The sequence below is a fragment of the Mastomys coucha genome, chromosome X, assembly GCF_008632895.1.
Source record: "Mastomys coucha isolate ucsf_1 chromosome X, UCSF_Mcou_1, whole genome shotgun sequence".
Taxonomy (NCBI): domain Eukaryota; kingdom Metazoa; phylum Chordata; class Mammalia; order Rodentia; family Muridae; genus Mastomys; species Mastomys coucha.
The window spans coordinates 79,654,202-79,662,471 of record NC_045030.1 but is presented as its reverse complement, the minus strand read 5'-3'; the positions used below and the strand labels follow the sequence as shown (position 1 = coordinate 79,662,471).

The 8,270-nt window shown below is 36.0% G+C and overlaps 2 pseudogenes; both read left to right on the top strand.

Annotated features, from left to right (window-relative positions):
- The first annotated feature begins 310 nt into the window (after positions 1 to 310).
- LOC116085218 lies at positions 311 to 4,606 on the top strand (annotated as a pseudogene).
- A 2,009-nt stretch (positions 4,607 to 6,615) lies between these two features.
- LOC116084563 overlaps positions 6,616 to 8,270 on the top strand; it is a 6,195-nt pseudogene continuing 4,540 nt past the window's right edge.

Sequence of the window (8,270 nt, the reverse complement as noted above, 5' to 3'; positions counted from 1 at the left end):
GCCAAAAACATTACTTATAAATTCTATCATAGAGATACTCCTTTCATTCCAACAGGAATGCTTAATTAATCAACACAACATATCATGACCTGAAGGATAATGTTATTCCTTTAAGGACATGAGTTCATATTTCATGTACAGGGGCCCAGCAGGAAGGACGGAAGAGAACTAGGTTGTTGAAATAGGAAATCATTGGTTGATTCCATGTCCCTCCCCTTCACTAACTGTATAAAAACCTTTGTTAGGCCACATCCTTCACAATTACTTTTCTAATTTGAGCTTCTGTCAAACAGCAAAGTCAGTTGCCATCATGGTGAAATTTCTGCTGCTGGCTTTAGCATTTGGACTGGCTCATGCTCAGGTAAATCCATGTGGTTGGTGTTTGTGTGTGAGCTTCCTCAATAGCATAATTCTGTGAATGTGATTTGTCATTCAGTTAATCCATGTTAGTCCACCAACATGAAATAACCTTTCTGACTTTCACTCAGGTATACTTTTCCAAGAAGATTTTTTCTAGGATTAAAGAAGTGAAATAAAGGATTGGATTTGCAGAGTATATGAGGACAAAAGATGAAGAGTCTCAGTTCCATTATTCTATTTTAATCGTCATCATATTTCTCTGAGTTGTGCTTCATTCCTGGAAACATTACCTAGAACTAACAAACAAAATAATATTGATGAATATTTCTAGTAATTTTACAATATGAAGAATTGAGAGAAGAGATGTGAATACCAACTCATATTCTAATGGTCCATATTATTTACTTTGTTATTTTTATTGCTTTTATAGATTGATGGAAAATGGAAAACTGTTGCTATTGCTGCTAGTCATGTGGAGAAGATAGAGGTGGAGAACTGAGACTCTACTGTCGTGAAATTATTTGTGAAGAGGAATGCAAGATATTGAAAGTCACATTTTATGTCAAGTAAACAAATTATCCAGAATGTAAACTGAGCAGAGTGTTTTCATTATTTATCCTTAATGCTGTGCTTAATTCCAGGGGAATCTTTTGGTTCTGGTTACAAACCCAAAGACCCCATTTTTTAGCAGTATGATAATAATTGTCTATGATGAGTCATATCTGGATACCACTCAGAGAGATAATCAATGTTTCCAGTTTCATGGGTACATCCTGAGTAACCATTGTGTATGGAAGTCTGCCATTGAATTTTATCATCTCTGTTTGATAGAAAATCCTCTAAAAATCATCTGTATTTAGGTGAAGGGTGGGATCACATAGGTCAGAGACATAGATCATATACTAATCAGGGATTTCATAAATATCTTCCACAAATGGGTCAGATAAATCCAGATTTAGAATTTTTTTCTGAAGCTCTATATTCAAAGCTTCTCTCTGACATTTGGATGAGTATGTTCAATGCAGGTATACATAACTCCATAAGAACTAAAAATGTTTGGAATCATTTCTGTCCTATAGCCACAAATTTAACTTTTAGGTTACATACAACACCCTTAAAATACATAAGTATAAACCCAAGAGAATTTTCATACAGAAAAATTTTACTCAATGACTATTATAGTTTATATAAAGATATCAACAGAAACTTCATACCATGGGACAAAATGGGCACACATAAAGAAAGGCAACTATATGACTGTAAACAGTATGACATTTTGTAAACAAGAATTAGGAAAAATTGAGGTGAAGATAAGTAATTAGCTCCTATGTCTGTATAGTGATAACTTCATTGATCACAGTACTTCCTTAAATGCATTATTATAACACTTGAAGATGTTTAATATGAATACAATGGTAGCAAAGAACAAACCATGTATTCTCTTCTTGATTTTTTAGGGAATATGGACAGTGCTCATTGACCACAATCACTGGGTATTTGCAAGAAGATGACAAAACCTACAGAACTCAGTGTAAGTACAGGTTCTGAAAGAAGCACCCTCTATGACCAAAGCATTGTGGTTTATGTTGATAGTTCCACTTCCCAAACGTACATAGATCAGGAGTAAGTTTGGCTGTTTGGAAATGTATTAATATCTCCAATACCCTCACATATACTACTAAGTCCAAATAAATTCTAGGTCAACTTAGGTGCCTTGGAAAATACCACTATCACTTAAAGATATGAATAATTCTAATAATATATTTTCCAAGTGGTTTTCCCACAGACAAGTCATTTCTAGATAATTTTTACTGTGTTTTTTTCTGTCACACATTACATCTGTTTTTTTCTAATCCTGGTACTCTCTAGAAGGTCTAAATATCATCAAACATCTTTGCAAACTTTGTGCCTCTGGCTCCCCTCTGCTTATATTACAAACCTGATCTGTCATTTGAGTGATGGAAAATTTAGGTTATACTTTATTTTAAATATTTATTTTCTCATATTTTATAGAGAATAAAACACTTAGAATATTGGGACCCTTTATTTTGAAAAGCAGGTTTGGACAAAATCTGTTTAAGGATTTCAGAATTTGTCCTTCATATATGTAGGAATTGCTAAAATAATAGCAACATCATTCATCTAAATTATGTACAATTTGACTTTAGACTTGATATTAAACAAACAAAACCAACAAACACAAGAGCATATATTCTATTGGAAAGAAAATGCTTTACTTGAATTTACATGGTTGTTACAAACAGTCTTTTTAATGAAAGGGAGCAGATGTATCATAAAATAAGTAGAAATGATTCTCACATAATCTGACTCTCTGTCTCTGTCCATGTCCCTGTCTTCTCTCTCTGTCTCTGTCTCTGTCTCTCTATCTCTCTCTCTCTTTTCTCTTTCCCTCACACACATATTGTGAATGTCTGGTTATCTCTAAAAATTCCATACTCACATGCTTTTCAAAAATAATAGAAAAAAGTACAATGTTTTACGCATGTTACTAATTAGTTTTATCTCTTTTTGTACACACATTCATTTCCCACCAAGTGTTGCTATGTTTAAAAATCAGTTTTAACTGTTCACAGAAGTCACAAGGAGCCTTTGATACCTGGTTGAAAATGCAGGAATTCCTAACCACTAGTGTTGACACAAGATATTCAGAAGAATGTAAAGTGTCTTTACTTTGGATTTTTAATCAGTTTTGAAGCATAGAAATAGATGTTCTTCATATTAAAATATAATATGCAAAATACATGCCTACAAGAACAGCCATGCACGTATGGGTTGTATATTAGTGAATCAGAAATTATTGCTACTGTCAGGGTCAACATTATTATTTCACAAATAAATGACATTAAATAAAGTAGAAAACTGATTATCATTGACTTCTGAGATATTTCCATTATCATTACAGATGAAGGGGATAATCATTACAAACCTGTGAAGCAGACACCAGAGTACTTAGTCTTTTATAGTGAGAATGTGGACAGAGTCAACCGGAAAACCAAATTGATATTTGTTGTTGGTAATAATGGCAGTGGACTCTGAAATACTAACAAAATTACTGCTCTGCAAATAAGGACTAAGTCAGATTCACACCCCCACCCTCCAAAAAAAGCAGTGTTACTAGATTTCCAAAGTCTTTTCCACTAACTGATAACCATATTGTGTGTTGACCTTCTTGTACATTATTACATTGTAATTTTAGTAGTATGACACTGAAGACTATGGGAAATATTGGAAGTATTTGGAAGAGTTCATATTCATGTGTGTGCCCTGGAAAAATGGAGCACATATGATTTTCCCAAAGTTGAGACCAGTTTTTCAGTGTCATTTCACTAAATGTGGAAAAAATTAAATCTTAGAGGATAGTCTGAAAGAAATGTGACATTTCCATTTTCCATTGAAGTTCTTGAATCTTACATTTTTAAGAGTAGATGAGATTGACATGTGTAATTTCCATAAGCAAATATTTTCTATGTTTTTGTTCATCATGAAGTACTGGAAAATGATCTCATACCACAATTTTTACCTTATTACGTGAGTCCATGGCCAGGTGGTGGTGGCATACACCTTTAATTCCAGTTCTTGGGAGGCAAAGGCAGGCAGATTTCTGAGTTCCAGTCCAGCCTGATCTAAAGCGTGAGTTCCAGGACAGCCAGGGCTACACAGAGAAACCCTGTCTTGAAAAACCAAAAAAAAAAAAAAAAAAAAGTGTGTCCATGACCATTGGGTTAATTTTTATTATCAGTATTGACCCCATCTAGGGTGGATAAATTTGCAGAAGTTGGGACTTTTCATTAAGTATCACGGTGGAACACAGAGGAAACTATATACATACTGCATGATTGTCATGAACAAATCTGTGACATTATTATTCACGTAATGCAGGTCATGAACCTTTAAATCATGAAGAAAATGAAAGACTTGCGCAATATGCTTTGTCAAATGGCATTCCTCCTGAAAACCTTCGACATGCCCTGGACACAGGTAAAGTTAATACTTTTTTTTTGCTATAGCATATATATGTATATATATATATATGTATATATTTAATGTTTATATTAAATATATTAATATTCATATCCGAATCTATACACATATGCACACACACATATATATATAAAATTTCTAATTTAGATAGAATTATTTGGGAGCTGTCCTCATTTTCTAGTGATAAGAACATTGTTGCTCTTAACACTACTTACTTTATTTTACAGACACCTGCCCTGAGTAACACTCTTCTGTAGGTGAGTAGAAACTGATGCCATATAAACCCATCTTTATTTTTTAATTAAGAATGGTTTTTACATAAAAGTTTGACATATGCACATGAGTAAACGTACTTGTTGTTAAATGAAGCAAAAGCAGAGTGATACTAGTAGTTTATATTTGAAAATCCTAGTGAAAAGTTTGACAGACAATAATTTCATTTATAAAGCAATATTAAAGATTTTTTATCATTCAGAATTCGTAATATTTTTATTTTGATATATATTCCATCAAGAATATGTGTTTTTAACTTGAAAACTTTTATATATGATATATCGAATATATTTTCAAGCAACATGGTATAAGCCTTTTGACTTTTCCATATATATTTTGATCACTCTCAGTCTAAATTTGCATGTAGGACCACACTGTCAGTATTTCATGTTAAAACTCTCGATATATCCAGTGTATGGGACATAAGTGATTTCAGAGAAAGGAACTCCTTTTGTACAATACTTTCTCTATAGTTTACATTTTTATATTCAACTTTGTTCTCCTGTAAGCTCAGTGATGAAAACTTTCCTCAAGCTCAACCATGTACTTTTTCTTTATGTTTGCACAGATAACATCAGGATGAGAATTATGTATCATAACCTCTTGACTGTGGAATCAGTATCATGTATAATTCAACTTTCCTTTCAAAGTACATTTTTCCTCCCCTGTACAGTCAGGATACTGCATACCAAATTTCTGATTTTCCTTTCCTTTCTCTTCTCTTGTTCTTCCTTTTTGAATGATTAATTAAAGAGATTCAAGAAGCAATAAAGAGTTCATTCAAAAGGCATGTGTATATAATACATAAATAAATGTAACATATAAATGTGGAACAAATTTTATCTTTATAACTAAAACTAAAACATTAAAGTCACATCAGGCAGACCTCTGCTCTATATTAGTCAGGGGCTTGGGACCAGCCAGTGTATTCTGCCTGGTTGTTGACTCAGTGTTTGAGAGATCTCAGGAGTCAAGGTTTGTTGAGACTGCTGCTCTTCTTATGGGGATGTCCTCTTGCTCAACTTCTTCCAGTATTTCTCTAATTCAACCACAGGGGTACCAAACTTCAGACCATTGGTTGTGTGTAAGTATCTACATCAGTCTCAGTCAGCAAGTTTTTGGACTTCTTGGAGGCCAGTCATGTTAGGTTCCTGTCTGTAAGTACATCATAGAATCAGTAATAGTGTCAGGCTTTGGAGCTTCTCTTTAAGATGGGTCCCAATTTGGGCCAGTCACTGTACCTCCTTTCCCTCAGTATCTTCTCCATTTTTGTCACTGAAGTCCTTTTAGATAGGAACAATACAGAGTTTTTGACTGTGGTGTGGCAACCCTATCACTCAATTTGATGCCCTGCCTTTCTACTGGAGATGGACTCTATCAGTTCTCTCTCCCCCCTCTTGGGCATGTTATCTAACATCCATCCCTTTGAGTCCTGAGAGTCTCTCACTTCCCAGGTGTCTACTATATTTTAGTGAGACCCTGACCTCCCACCTCATGAGGTTGCCTGTTTTCATTCATTCTGCTGGTCCTCAGTGCTTTGCTCCTGAATCCCCTCCCCCAATACCTGACTATGATCCCCATTTCCCTCTTCCTCCATCTCCTACCCAGATCCCTCCCTCCGTCTGTCCCCTGTGATTATTTTCTTCACCTTCCCAAGTGGAACTGAAGAAATCTCTCTTTGGCCCTTCAGCTTGTTAACCTTCTTGTGTTCTGTAAATGGTTTTCTGGGTGTTCTGTACATTTTTGCCTAATATCCACTTATTAGAGAGTATATACCATGCATGTTATTTGGGTGTGAGATACCTCACTCAGGAAGATATTTTCTAGTTCCATCCATTTGCCTGCAAAACTCATGATGTCCTCATTCTTAATAGCTGAGTAGTATTTTATTGTGTAAATGAATCACATTTTCTGTATTCATTCTTTGTGTAGCACATTTGGGTTGTTTTCAGCTCCTGGCTGTCACAAAATAAGACCACTATGAACATAGTGGAATACATGCCCTTATGGTATGGTAGGAGATCTTTTGGGTATATGCACAGGAATGGTATAGCTGGGTCTTTAGGAAAATCTATTTACAATTTTCTGAGGAAACTCAAGATTGACTTCCAAATGTTTGTACCTGTTTGCAATCCCACCAGCAATGGAGGACTGTGCTCCTTCTTGACATTCTCACCAACAGGTGCTCTCACCTGAGGTTTTTATCTTAGCCATTCTGATTGGTATAAGCTGGAATCACAGAGTCACTTTGATTTTCATTTCCCTGATGAGTAAGGACTTTGCACATTTCTTTAAGTGCTTCTCAGCCATTTGAGATTCCTCTGTTGTGAATTTTTGTTTAGTTGTATACCTTAATTTTTGAGTGGGTTGTTTGTTTTTTAGGAAGTTACTTTCTTGAGTTCTTCATATATTTTGAATAGTAGGCTCTTTCAGATGTGAGGTTAGTAAAGATTTCATTTGCATTTTGTATGTTGTTTGAAGATCTTTAATATGAATTTAATGGTAGCAAAGAACAAACAATATATTCTTTTTTTGATTTTTTTTAGGGAAAAAGGACAGTGCTCATTGACTACAAGCACTGGATATTTGCAAGAAGATTGGAAGACCTACAGAACTTTCTGTAAGTACAGGTTCTGGGAGCACCCTCTGTTGTTCCAAAAGCAGGGGCCTGGCCTGGAGCCCTGGCCTGAGGATCTCTCTCTCCCTCTGGAGGCAGTGTGCCTGCTGCTGAGCCCTGGGTCTCTCTCTCCCTCTCTCTTCCAGGGTTGATCTGTTTGCTTCATGGCATCTTAATTAAAAGGGAGGCCATAAATAAATGAGTTATTTTATTGTAGGAAGGATAGAATATGCTAGTTGAGTAGAGAGAAGGAAAGGAGAGGAGAGACAATGAGAAAAGGAGAGGGAGAAAGACAGAGAAGAGAACAAAGAGCAGAGAGGAGAAAGAGAGCAAGAGGGCAAGAGGAAATAAGATTGAGAGGTGAGAGAAGTAAGAGAGCAAGAGGGTGAAAGAGCAAATGTAAGAAAGAAGAGTAGGAGAGTGAGAGAGGAAGGGTAAGAGTGAAGAGGGAGAAAGAGAACAAGAGATCAACAGAGTGAGGAGGGGGCAAACCTGCCTGGCTTGTGGTCAAATGATTGTGTGTAAGGTACAGCTAGAATGCTGGGAGTTTGAAACAGTGTCTGCCTGATAGAGCACACATGTCCTGCAGGGGCAGCTGTGAGGGTCTGGGCTGAAATCTGAGCCATTGGTCTCAGGCACAAATCACTGAATGTCTACCGTCTCTTGTGAACAAATTTACATTGCTCAGTGGGTCTCTGGGGTTCTGAGGTGTCTGCTGTCCTGGACTCTGGCTGTCAGAACTGCCCACTGCCCCACAATCCTCTATGACCAAAGCATTGTGGTTTATGTTGATATTTCAGCTGCTCAAAGGTACATAGATCAAGAGTAAGTTTGGCTGTTTGGAAATGTATTAATCTCTACAACAACCTCAGATATACTAAAAGTCCAAGTAAATTCTAGGTCACCTTTGGTTTACTCGGAGAAGGCCCCAATCATCTAAATATGTGAATAACAACAATATGAACTAACTAGTATCCTCAGAGCTCCCAGAGTCTCAACCACCAACCAAGGACTGCAC